Source organism: Ascaphus truei, chromosome 1 (assembly GCF_040206685.1).
Source record: "Ascaphus truei isolate aAscTru1 chromosome 1, aAscTru1.hap1, whole genome shotgun sequence".
Taxonomy (NCBI): domain Eukaryota; kingdom Metazoa; phylum Chordata; class Amphibia; order Anura; family Ascaphidae; genus Ascaphus; species Ascaphus truei.
In genome coordinates, this window is record NC_134483.1 from 103580109 (window position 1) to 103593608 (window position 13500).

Here is a 13500-nt window from a genome sequence, read left to right on the forward strand (position 1 = left end):
ATATTTATTTATTTATAAAATATTTTACCAGGAAGTAATACATTGAGAGTTACCTCTCGTTTTCAAGTATGTCCTGGGCACAGAGTAAAACAAATAGTACATGGTTACAAGTACAGTTACATAAATGAGCAGGGTATACATTATATACAAGACATTGCGTGCACAGTTAAAGAAAATATATATTATGAGCGTATGAAACAGTTACAGACCAGGTTAAAATGTGAGACAGCCTTAGATTTGAAAGAACTTAAACTGGTGGTGGATGTGAGAGTCTCTGGTAGGTTGTTCCAGTTTTGGGGTGCACGGAAGGAGAAGGAGGAACGTCCGGATACTTTGTTGAGCCTTGGGACCACTACTGCTGTGGGAGTTTTAAAAGTAAGGAATAGAAAGTTTTAAAAAATGGTTTCAGGCTTGAGCAGCAGTTTAGACTTGTGGTGCGGAAAAGAGACAGCTTTGAGCAGAGTGCATAATGTGGGCAGTGTTACTGCACAGTACAGTATATAGCAAGAGATTGGAACTGAGATATGACAAGGGACAGAAGAGCATACTGTATAGCACTGAAATAGAGGATGAGAACTAATAAATCATTTAACAAAACTCAGGAGAGGGACAGTATTTAAGGATGATCGAGGTAATGATCTAGGACACCTAGTACAGCCTGTGATTATTCTATTGGATCATTCTATCAGGGCATTTTGACTATAGACTTTAAAGTATAAGACAAATAGCCAAGAAGCAGGAAGGCTACATAATACATTTTACTTAGCTAAGTATATAAATACCTAAAGTGCCAGAGAGGCTAAGTGTCATTAAATTACTGTAGCTGCAATTAATACAGAGTAATCATTTTCAGATACAAGTGTAAATCAAAATAGTTCTGCATTATATATGTATTTAAAGGGGCAGTACAATGTAGTGGATAAAAAAAGAAAAGAAAACCGTGTTATTATAATTGGTTGCTTTAGAAAAATGTATTTTCTCTTAAACCAACTGTTTGCGTCATGCAAAATGAATATGCTTTACATTTCTCTGGGAGCACTGGATTAAAGCATGTCGCTACTTATGCTTATCTGTTTGACTAATGGTGGCTTCATAATTAATTAGCAAATAAAGAACAGATCTTAGGGGGCTTATAAACAGTCACAGAAGATTGTAAAAACTCTCCAAGGGCGTTTGCTTGCCATGGAGGTGTTAAAAGTAAAAATATATATGAAGTACTTAAAAGTGGTTATATTTGTCCGATCAGTCAACTACATTTAACTTATTCAATGTACCACTATGCTTCTTCACTTTTGTTCTAGACAGGACGGTCTCTTTAAAGCAGGTTGTGGCCAACTCCAGTCCTCAAAGGCCACCAATAGGTCAGGTTTTCAGGATATCAGGATATCCCTGATCCCTGTCGTTGACTGAGCTACTGGTTGAACCACCTGTGCTGAAGCAGGGATAGCCTTAAAACCTGGCCTGTCGGTGGCCCTTGAGGACTGGAGTTGGCCGGCCCTTGCTTTAAAGAAACCATTTTTCAGGCAACACCATGCAACAATGTTGTGTATAATTTTCTAAACTCAACAGAAAATGCCGTTATTTCATAAGAAAACACACATACACATGGAAAAAAAACCCTGAAAGTAATAATAAGTATATTTATGAGTGAGTGAATGCTTCATCTGGTGTAACACTAGGAGGCATCAGCCGAGTGAGGAAAAATAGCTCATTTGAAGTAAACCCAACCGCTTCACAAATTATACATTCCCACTGGGTACGCCATCAAAAAATGCTATGTAGTAGCACTGTACATGCAACGCTTCCATCTGCAAAAGTGGTTATATCATCAAATGAATAAATATATTGCAATGAATGGACAGGATGCATGTCTCACGGTATATAAATAATACCATTAAATCATACTTATGCTGCTAACATTACAAAACATTCGCGTCAAAAACAGATCCTTTTTAAGAGCTGCGATGCGTTCCCACACTATCTTAATGATCAAAAAGAGAGACCAAAGTTACAGGACGAACTTTCAGTTTACTGTTAATTTATATTTAACCTTTTCAATGGTTCGTTGGTTAGCAAAGGATAGCATCATACGTGCCAGCTCCACCATGAAGCAAAGGGTTAACTCATAAGCCAATTCTGTACTTTTTTTTCCTTCAAATGTCTATTATACAGAAGTGAATTTTATTGTTTGACAAATGATTTGAGTTTTATTAAAAAATATATATTCTACTATAAACAATTAAACATTTTTGTTGGAAATGTTTCAATATTTGAATATAACAAAAAAACACGTTATTTTATTTTTTTGGCAACACTTGCACTAAACCATGACTAAGCAACAGGGAGATGACTTCCTTAGGCTACAATCAAATAACCCAGGAGTGTGCATTGCATGTGTCGCAACTATCAGATTTTATCTGTGGCTGATCGGAATGACACGTGAACTGCTTAATCCTTCTTTTATTTGACATATAACACTATGTTACCCCCGTTCATTCTACTTGAGGATCAACAAAGCTGATTTGATTTCACAGAGATGACAGATCTGAGGAAAAAGCCAAACTCTAGTGCACTACAGCCTGTACAATCATCAGATGATGGTACCCAACTGAAGCCACTAAATATTAATCAGCTGTCCTCATGCAATGTTTTGACCGCCCGTTCTCTGAAGATTATATTGAGCCTTATTATGACACAAGTGGAATTAGCTTCTTATGAAGTGTAAGAACCAAGCTCTCGAATAAAAGAAACTTTGACAAAGCATACTAGAACAGTTTGTCAAATAACCACATTATTTTAAGACCATGCTATCTGTTAAATTGTTTACCCCAATGTGTCATTTTTTTTAACTGTTTCTGACTCAAACCTCGTTAACCGTTATCCCTACCGCTGTTTTTGAAGCCTCCAGCAATGGAAGCGTTAACCTTCCATGTTAATCTAAAATATAAAGTCGTCTTACCAAAAGCTGTCCTTCGGAGGAATGAAATCCGTGTCAATATAATTAGCAAATCCATACATATTATCACTTATGTAAAACGAGGACATCTATGGGGGTTCTGAAGATTTCTATCTGCAATTTAATTTCGTCTTGTCGAAAGGCTTAGGTTTTTATTAGATGATTACAGGGATGTCTTTCTTGGATCGGAAATCTCCACATGTAGATATTTAGGAACTTTATGTGAAAAATCAGTACAATCTTCAGATTTAGAGACTTACTTCTAAAATGGCATTTGTGAATAGTATTTAAATTTATGTCACATTATGAGTAAAATGCTTCTTTTCCCGAAGAGAAAACATTTAATCATAAAATAAAACTTTGTCAAATGTATTATTTATGTTCCAGTTTAGAGAAACATTTGCTTTCTGATAACTGTTAACAAAAAGATATGATGTCTACTGTCTGCATCACTGAAAACATGGTACCAAGTTTGGATCGATCTTATAACTAAATCTATTTTTTAAACTCACCACTAATGGATAAGAGAGATCAATTAATGCAAAGACAAATAACTGGGAAATGAACAATGAATTTTGTATTATTATTTCAACATTAACATAATATTATTTGTTAGCATGATATTTTACTTATCAAAATGTTCAGTTGTTTAGTACAAATTAAATGATCTACACTAACCCTGAAACATTTATAATTTTAACTTTGGCTTTAAATCAAAAAATACTTTACATTCTTACAAACTATGCACACGTTGTTTGAATCTGTTATTTATGTTCTGCTAATATATTGTTTATGGGTTCAGTTATACGCTTGAGAAAATACAAATACACCACACTTGTGATAAATGTTTTAAGACTAAAATCACTGAATATAAGGCCAAATAGGCAGATATATGTTGTAAATATGCGCTATAATAAATGCCTTGGATGTGTGTATAAAATTCAGTGTTAAATTTCACTACCTGAAGTAAAATACACAATAACATTTATTACGCTTTTAGCAATCTGAACATTACAAACAAGAAGGGTCGATATGGCGCGGGGGTTCACAGGTGGTTATAGTGTCATGCCCTGCCAAGATGGAAGGGATTATAGTTATTATGCTCGATATAAACATCTAAAGTTGGCAACCACAATAAGTATCCTACTATTACAAAAGTTTTTTTTAAGTGCCAGCAGTAACACAACTAGTCACTTTTCTGGATCATCTAATAGTGGTGATGACAAATGGTACCATTCTGCAGAAAGGAAACTGAATTGTGAATGACACTTTTTTTTTTTCAAGACATTTTGTTGACAATAATAGTTTTTTGTTTAATGTCTCCGGAAAACTTTTCAGGAGCATCCAATGCAATTGTTAATAATGTTCTCATCTCCTGTTCCTTTCTTGTGTATGACTACAGGTATCTGACACATTAGAGCATCCACATGAACAATTGCAGCGTGGAAATGTTATGCACAAAGCTTGAAATAAAACATGACAGAGTCTTTCAAGGATATAAATCATTCAAACTAGAGTTTCACTATCATCATTATATATTATTTACCATCTCTAGTGTTTTTAAGGTTAAGAATTAGTTTGATACTTGCTAGAATCATGTTTAGATTGTGGGACTAAAAGATGTTATCGCCATAGAATTAAGCATCTAATTCAAGTGTAAAATAAGGAAATACTGTATCATTTACTGGGCAAAAAAATATTTTCTGAAAAAGGTAAGTATTATGTAATAGCAGACAAGTAATATAAGGTGTCATTGCATATCTTTATTAACTACAAACAAGTAAATTGTAGATGCAACTAATGAATTGATAATGATATATTACTAAACGCAATAGCAATGTCTATGTCAAACTGTATGATAATCTATTAGTTTCCACTATTACTGCATATCTTTATAATAAGCCATACACAATTTCCTAAGGATGACAGGCAGTGTTCATATCCTGTAGGAAGTGCTGGTGTTATTGCTACAATATGCAATATGATCCCGTTTGGAAATTGATAAACTGGATACCAAGTGGCACAAGGTCATGACACATTGTGAAATAGCAAAAGCACAGTGCTATGCTCAGTAATAACAGAACTGGGACTACAGTATGCACTTTAAACAGACATGGAAGTGAAAAAGAAAAGCAGCAGGGATGTGTCCCAGTAATTCTGTATTAAGGAGAATGCACATTCACCTACACTTAAAAGTTACTTACAGACCAATAAAATCCTCATCTATTAGAACATTCTCAATAATATGCAGAGTGAAAAGCACATTATAATTAAGAAAGTATATTTGCAGCAGGGGGGTGGGGGGGTGCAAAGCAGATGAGACTGACATCTCCCAAGCATTCTGCAATAGTGCAGAAACTGTACTTACATGAGGCATCTGCTGATGTTACTTGTCCTTGAGATATCTCCCTCTCATTAGAACAATAACAGGGGGTGGGGGGAAAGCAGGGATCTTTACTTCTCAACCTTGAGTACTGTATCCTCCACTTGATTCAGTGCAGCAGCAGCAAAGCACAAACTCAATCCAATAGGCAGGAGATGTCTGGTGTACAGTCAGCGTCAGCAGCAGGAAAGTGGCTCTCTGCTGGCAGGATGAAAAGTAACCGGACTCGTCCTGAAACCGTCCAGGAAGGAAGTGACAGGAGACGAATGGGGAAAGAGAGCTGCTCTCCCTCTCAGCCTTTGTAACATCGAGGGGAGGAAAAAGGCAGTGGATTTAAAACGGAGTCCTTGGCGAGGTGTCGTCGCTTTCTTACCTCCCCCTCTTTTTTCCTCTCTCTCTTCTTTCTTCCTCTCCCTCCCTCTCTCTTCTTTCCTCCCTCGTTCACTCCCCCCTCTGTTATGCACTCCCCTCTATTTCTTCTTCCCCTCCTCTTTAAAATAAATAAATAAATAATATATATTATATATATAAAAATGTTATTTCCCCTCCTCTTTACCTTTCTGTGTCTTCCCCTTCCTCTCCTCCCTTCTATCAATCTCAATTTCCCTGTCTGTGTATTTCTATCATTATATATATATATATATATATATATATATATATATATGTCTTTTTGTCTTCCCCTCCCCCTTTATCTCGTCCCCCTTTTCTTTCTTTTTCTCTATCTCCCTCTCGCTTTCTCTTACTTTCTTTCACTCTCTCTTTCCTACAACCCCAAAGCACTGCCAGTGAGTTCTCCGGGTGCTGGTGAAATCATCCCTTCCACTCTTTGAGAAGAGAGTGAGAGAGGGAGAAGAGAAAGAGAGAGAGAGGGGAGGAAAGAGAGAGAGAGAAGAGAGAAAAGAGAGAGAGGCGGCCCCAGCATTTTAATAAAACAAACATATACAGCTCCTTATCTCCTCCAGTCTCAACTAGATTGATAAATTACTCCGCTCCACTACTTTAATTATGTATATGGTATGCAGAATAAATCACCCAACTGCAGCACCTCAATCAAGCACTTTTAAATGATAATTGCGTCTGGGTGAATCAATCTTTTCATTTCTGACATTTTGCTAATTTTAGTTTTGCCGTGGTAACTAATGCTATGCCAGGCGAAGTCCTAATGACAATTCTCATTTTCACACAATTATTTAAGCGACTGAGGAGCTACCTGGGTCTCTTGTTTTCTTCTTGTTACTTTTTTGGGAAAGTGGTGATCTTATTTTGGGGCAGGATCAATAGACACTAAATCAGGGGGTGGCAAATAGGGTTGCCAGGTGTCCAGTGTTGAACCGGACTGTCCTGTATTTGGATACTCTGTCCAGTAAAAAGTGAGAGGTACTGTAATACTGGACATGTATGTGTCCGGTATTTTCCTCCCTGGACATAGTGACCTGACGCACCTTTCACCATTGAGTCCAGTATTTTTGGAGAAGCCACCCGGCAACTCTAGTGGCAAACCTGTTGCCCCGCGGGCCTGCGATGACATTCGGAATGGCCTGCGTGATGATACTCGGGGATCAGCCGCTCCGGTGAGGAGGGAGCTCAACTGGTTCCCTCCACTGGGCGCCGGGGACCATGTGCGCTGAAGGGCCACAGTTCTCCTGCCCATTCCATGGGGAAGGGAGGCAATTGAGCAACATTAGAGGGGGGTTGGGGGAAAGGAGACGGGGGGCGGGAAAATTGCATACAGTAAGAGAAGGGGCAATTGATTGAGAAAGGAGGAGGGGGTTATTGTGTGAGACAGGAGGAGGGGAGAATTGAGTGACAGGAGGAGGGTGGATTGAGTGGGAGGAGAAGGGGGGCATTGAGTGAGAGAGGAGGAGGGGGAATTGAACGAGAGATGGGGAGGGAATTTATTGAGAGGAGGCAGTGCTGTCTTAACGCATGGGCACGTTGGGCAGTTGCCCGGGGGCCCCACGAGCATAGGGGCCCCACGCTAATCTATGCACAGACCAGAATTTAACACTAATTTTCCGATCACCCGCCTCAACATTCAAATCTCCCGCTAAATTGGAAGAAGGAGAAAAATTACGACTTGTAGCGGAGAGTTGGCAGTGCCCAGTGCACTGCTTTACCCGGGGGCCTATAATGCTGTTAAGACGGCCCTGGGAGGAGGGGGAATTGATTGAGAGGATGAGGGGGGAAATGAGTGTGAGAGGAGGAGTGGGAATTGAGCAAGATAGGAGGGGTGGGAATTGATTGAGAGGAGGGGGGAAATTGAGTGAGAGAGGAGTAGGGGGGGAATGCGTGATACACATACTGTACAGAGAGAGAGAGAGCAAGCATATATGGTACATTTGATATATTATACATTGTCACATGCATGATTTATGACAGTGGTGCGCAAACTGGAGGGGCGGGAGATTTTGCTGGTGGGGTGCGGGTGGTTACAGGGGCCCCGCGCTCTTCCCCACGGCATTTAAATGAAATGCCGGGGAAGGCGTGAGGCCTCTGTAACTTACTTACCTGCTGCCAGCCGGGTCTTTGGCGACGTGTTGCCATGGCAACGCGGCGTCAAATGACGCCGTGGGGTCATGGCGTGACGTCACATGACCCCCGCACGCCAGAAAGGAAGGTAGGGGGTGCGAGCACCGGGGTGGAGTAGGCAGGGGGGGGGGGGGGCGCAGCGCGAATAGTTTGCACACTCCTGATTTATGACATTGATAAATACAAAATACTGACTGTCTTGTGGGTCACAAGCACATCTCTGCTTTTGGAGGATTTCTTGATGTTTATGAAGGCCCATAATGTTTCCTACATAAAGTTTATAGCGAACTTACATTGTATCTTCTTAATAACAAGGGACATAGTATCTTCTAATGGCAAGGGACAAGGGAGCCTATTATACTAATCCTACATTCGGATTTTTTGACAGAAATGTCTCCATCTGCACTAAGAGCATAATTGTTTTGGGGTGCACACAGAATTGGGGGGGGAGCACACAGAAAGGGAATGCACTAGGTGTACAAATGTAAATGGCATGTAGTAAAAAAGTATGCTTCTGTGCAGCAAAAAAAGGAGAAAATGCATCCCAATCATTCGCCAAGTTTAGTTCCTATGTAGCAACAAATAAAAATATCACTTGTGAGCACATTCACGTCTCAGACAGGTCTGCACCCCCACTTCTGACCATTATCTCCTAACATAGCGGTGCACAATCATTTTCCCCTGCACCCCCTTGCCTGCTCTGCCCCCCTCACGCTCTCCTTACCTTGGCTCCATCGTTCGGACGTCACTTTGCCATGGCAACACGTCGCCAGAAGCCGTCTGAGCCAAGGTAAGTGAAGTAAAGGTGCGGCAGGGTGGAGCGAACCGTGCGCGCTTGCTCACGCTCGGTGAGATCAGTGATAACTCTGACTGCCCTCGTCCAGGGTGAAGGTGCGTACGCGCGTGCACATTCCTGTGCGCTTGCTGCTTGGCGAGACAACCAAATTTGAGTTAGCTGCTCGCTGATGCGTCACGTGAGGGCAAACCAGCTCTGTGACGTCATGGCTGCACCGCCGACATGCCCCCCCTCCCCGCGCGCAACTAGCTGGCCATAAATCGCAGAGCAGAGTGCATGATGTCATGGTGCTCGAGCGCCAGCGCGCCCGCTCCCCCACATTTAATTTAAATTACTTTGGGGACCGCGGGGCCTCTGTGACCGCCGTGCCCCCCACTGAGAATCTCAGTGTGGGCACCCCTGTCCTAATATACAGTGCTTCCACTGCAGCCAGGGATTCTGGGTAATGGCATGCAAATGAGCACACAGTGTCACCTTTTGTATCACCCAAACATGTATTTGACTCAGCACAAATGTGCCATTATAAAGGCTGACAAAATGTGTTATTTTCACTGCATGGCTTTTATAAATAATATTACACTAATCATTTACATCTACTAATACGAGTATACATAACAATGCACATCATTCTGTTCTCTTAATTAAGTTGCATCAATCAGGTATTCAAACTTAATTTCTAACAACAATTATGTATCGTGTAGGCGTCACATAATGTATTACGCACATTTTATCAACGTCTGTATTACTTTTTAGCACTAACATTTTGAAGAACAACACATTTCAAATATAATTTTAGTACGTAGGCCTCCAAGGTCTTGAATTGCAAAGCAAAAAGTTGTTTATGTAGGAAAGCCTCCCAGCTGCAAAACAGGAAAATAACAGCATCAGATTTAGCAGGGAAACAATGAATTGGAATTTTATTCTTTCAGAAATTCTGTGCATTTTCCCCCCAGTTTTTCTCTTGTTTGCTAGCAGCAAGATTCCGATACTCAGCCCTCGACTGACAAAGGATTGCAAAAGCGTGAAATGTGGCCAATGAGATATAACTAAGTTCTTAAACCAATGAAGTGCTAACAAAACAGTTATATAGGGAATATTTCACAAACCTACATGTGAGAAATGCAGTGACATATCCAAGAACTCCTCACATTTTCCTATCCACTTACAGTAGGAACAAAGCAGTAAGCCATGTACCACACATTGCCATAAAATGTACATCACACACTGCTTTTGTTAAGGCATTTAAATTGACTTGTAAGTCATTTAAAATAATGCTCTATTAATCCCAAAGATTTAGCTACCAGGACAGAATTATATATATATAAATGTATGTAAAAAAATTACAGTATTCATTTATTCATATTATATTACTTAAATATCTCCTTCAGATAGAAAACTTTTGTGCTGTATGAATTAACAAAAAGTATTAAACAAGGAAAAAACTGGAAAAATAAATTCAGTTTGTACTAAAGATTTTGGAGTGAATTAAGTTGGAGCATCTAATTTGTGGGACTGGAATTTCTAATTAAAGAGGCAGTCCAAGCAGTTTAAATATAAATATATATATATATATATATATATATATATGCAAATATAGCTGTATGCTCATCTGCATGTCTTAGGCAGGTCTGCAACCCCGCCTTTCCCCATTATCACCCAGCATACAGCACTTCCACTGCAGCAAGGGATTCTGGGAAATGACATGCAAATGAGCACACAGTGTCACTTTTTGCCTCAATAACCATTTTTAACATGGTTCCCTATAGGCTTAAGCTTGCTGCATGGTCACAGCTTCGAGCACAGCCAGGGTTAAGGTGCATACCCAGAAAACCACCCACAGACAGCTGTTTCGACCTTGATGGGTCTCATCAGTGTGGGGTTGATTTTACTGGGAATGCAAGAGAGGCTTATGGGATAGGCCAAACCATAATACTATATATATATATATATACTGTATATATATATTGTTTTGATATATGCAGCATTTCATTACCTTATTGAAAGCTAATTACCTAAGCTGACGAACGATTAGTTCCCCCATGATCGATCAGCAAAATCCTGTTAACAGGGTTCACTAAATGGCCGCCTTTCAGTTTCAAATCAGTCTTTCAGTCAGTGTAACTCAGCAGCTACAATGTATTATTTTATCACTAAGGTAACATTATGTATTGTTACAGTTTACAGCTGAAACTGCTAGGAATATTGGCAACAAATTATAAAAGATCACAAACAGGAAAATGTTCCAAAGATCTTGCACTGCTGGGGAGGTGTGCTAAACCCTGCTATAGAAATCAAAGGATGCTTAGTACATTATATTAAAATTAATAAAAAATGGCATTGAGCTGAATTTTAAAATAAAAAAATGCAATAAATACTGTATTTAATACTACAGAACTGATTTATTTAAAAAAAAAAAAGCATGTAGCTTATTGCTTGGATTGCTCCTTGAAGCTTCCCATATATAGTTGGTGTCTTCCATGCCTCTGAGCTGTTTCAAGACAGGAAGCAGAAATCAGGGAAGATAAGATTCAGGCTTGATGCTACAGTTTTGCTCCATGCAAATAAACAACTTCCTTAGAAAAACAGCCCTGGTGTTTAGATAAAGAAGGGCTCTCGACCAAATGTTTCAGGTCTTACACTACCATATCATTATTGTAACTAGATCTGATTACAAGGCATTTGTTTGTTCAACTTTTCCAAAGCACCATTTCCACCACCATCTTTGTTTAAAGAGTGTAATTATTTCCAACTGATAACTAGCGTATCCCCCAGAGTTCATGCTGGTTGAAAACTGAGATCAACCCATACAGTATGCTGGGCTACTATTAAGTGACATCAGTACTATGGTAGGCTTGTATATTCGGTTGAGCATGTTATTTTGTGCATATATTAATTAAAACATTATTATTAAGCATTTTCACACTGGCAAAGTCCTTATCATCACAGCTTGGCGCGTCTTTAAAAATAACAACAAATTATTAGGTTGAAAAATGTCCTTTGTTGAGCATGTAACTGATATTTGGCTATGCTGGCTTTGAAAGCCACTCAAATCTCTAAAACTAGCATTAAATAACGCTGGAACTTACTGTAAGTAGAAATAAATTTAGGACGTTAAGGCCTCATTCAGCCTTTCTATATAGAGATATAAGAAGGGGGGTAGACAATTTAATATAGGAAGGGGGAGAGACAATTTAATATACAATACAGAGGAACATTTGTATAAAGCATGATAACAATAAAATCTGTATTGGGGCGTGGACAATGTATGTGTGTTGGTGCCCATTGGAAAGCATTCATTCACTTATGCCTGAAACCATCACTCGGCTACTTTCTTGTAAGTACAATAACTTCTTTCCAACGTGTGCATATAGCTTATCTTACATGACAAGCACTGATACCAACAGTACATAAACACACAGACACTCAGGAGATTTGAGAACCACACACAAAAATCTTACACCACTTTATCAGGGCTTATGGAACTGCATTAACTCAGGAGGCACACTGGCCATTATCAAAACATGTCTACAAAAACCCTGAGTGTTTTAAAACGTCTTGCTATTAATTAGATTTATTGTGAAGGACAACTGGTATTTATTCCCTTTAATACTTGGAGGGCTAAAGGGCAAATGCATTTTAGACCGTTTGTACTGGAGAAGATAATATTACCCTTTTTAGGGGGTAGTTTAATATCGTTCATCCCAGGCTGTTATTGGCCCACAATTCCAATTGAAGTCAAAGAGAGTTTTCGGACAATAATGCTTTGGACTACTCTATATTAAATTACCTCATAGTGAGAGAAAGGTCTGCAAGAAAACATACTGAATAGAGGAACTATTCCCCGCTTATCTCAGGGAGAGATTTGGTAGAATCTACATACAATGTTTATAATACAATAATAAATAATGGTATATATTACTGTACGCACCAGTGTATATAGAATTTGTCATGTGCAAGAAGTCGCTGCTTCAAAGAGCTTACAATCTAATTTGTGGTGCCTGAGACACAGGGAGATACAATCACTTGCCCATGGTCAAGAGGAGAGCTTGGCCCATTCACCTGCTTCATAGGGAGTAACATTACTACTAATAATACTAACAATCTCTCAATGATATAGAGCACAAGGCGTTAGGCAGGTACAATTCCATGTTATACTGTAAATCATATATTATATGTTTTATTTCCATCTGGTGTAAATGCATGTGGCTATTGAAAATGCATAAAATGCAACAACCTTGGATATTACCTTTTTACACAGAGTCAATGCAAAAGGCACACTCTATGCCCATATACATTTCTCTCTGTTAGAATACATTGTATGCTTCTCTGGCAATTCAAAGGTTAAGCAGCAGCACCATTCTAGATATTTCACAGGAAAATGAAACACTCAACCTGCCCTAAAGTTATAGGAAAATTTCATTTCCGCTCTTCCACACAGGTAACAATTTTCCATGTTGCTTTGAAAACTCTGCCCCCACCCTCATCCATCATCCCACTGTAATAATAGCAAAGCAGTGAACTGAGGTCTTTCTTCCTGCTCCTGCTTGCTCTTAACCTGGGCTCATGCTGGGTGTAGCTCTTGAAATGTGCTTTAAAAAAAATTATTTTAAAGAGAGCTGGGGTGGTTGCCAAAGCAACCCACCCAGAGATGAATCAAGCCTATAGATTAATGTATCTTTTTGATTGTTCGCCAACAGGATTTGTTCTTCAGTCACTCCAAAAGATCTCTCTTGTCATTTAACCTAAAGGAAAATAGCTCAAGAAACTAGTATTAAACAATTAAGATGACAGAAAAGGTCCATCAAGTATGTGCGCATTCACATTGCAATGTGAAGT

At 39.2% G+C, this 13500-nt stretch overlaps 1 protein-coding gene across 22 annotated transcripts in view; it reads right to left on the minus strand.

Annotated features, from left to right (window-relative positions):
- Positions 1–13500, minus strand: part of MEF2C (myocyte enhancer factor 2C) — a 248192-nt gene that overhangs the window by 178421 nt on the left and 56271 nt on the right. The window contains exon 3 of one of the 22 annotated variants that reach the window (XM_075592872.1): positions 210–358. The exons of 20 other annotated variants lie outside the window; for them this stretch is intronic. The gene's annotated coding sequence lies outside the window, so the exon portion shown is untranslated. Of the gene's footprint in view, positions 1–209; positions 359–5324; positions 5648–13500 lie in introns of those variants that run through there. One more of the 22 variants, XM_075592889.1, reaches the window with a different exon arrangement.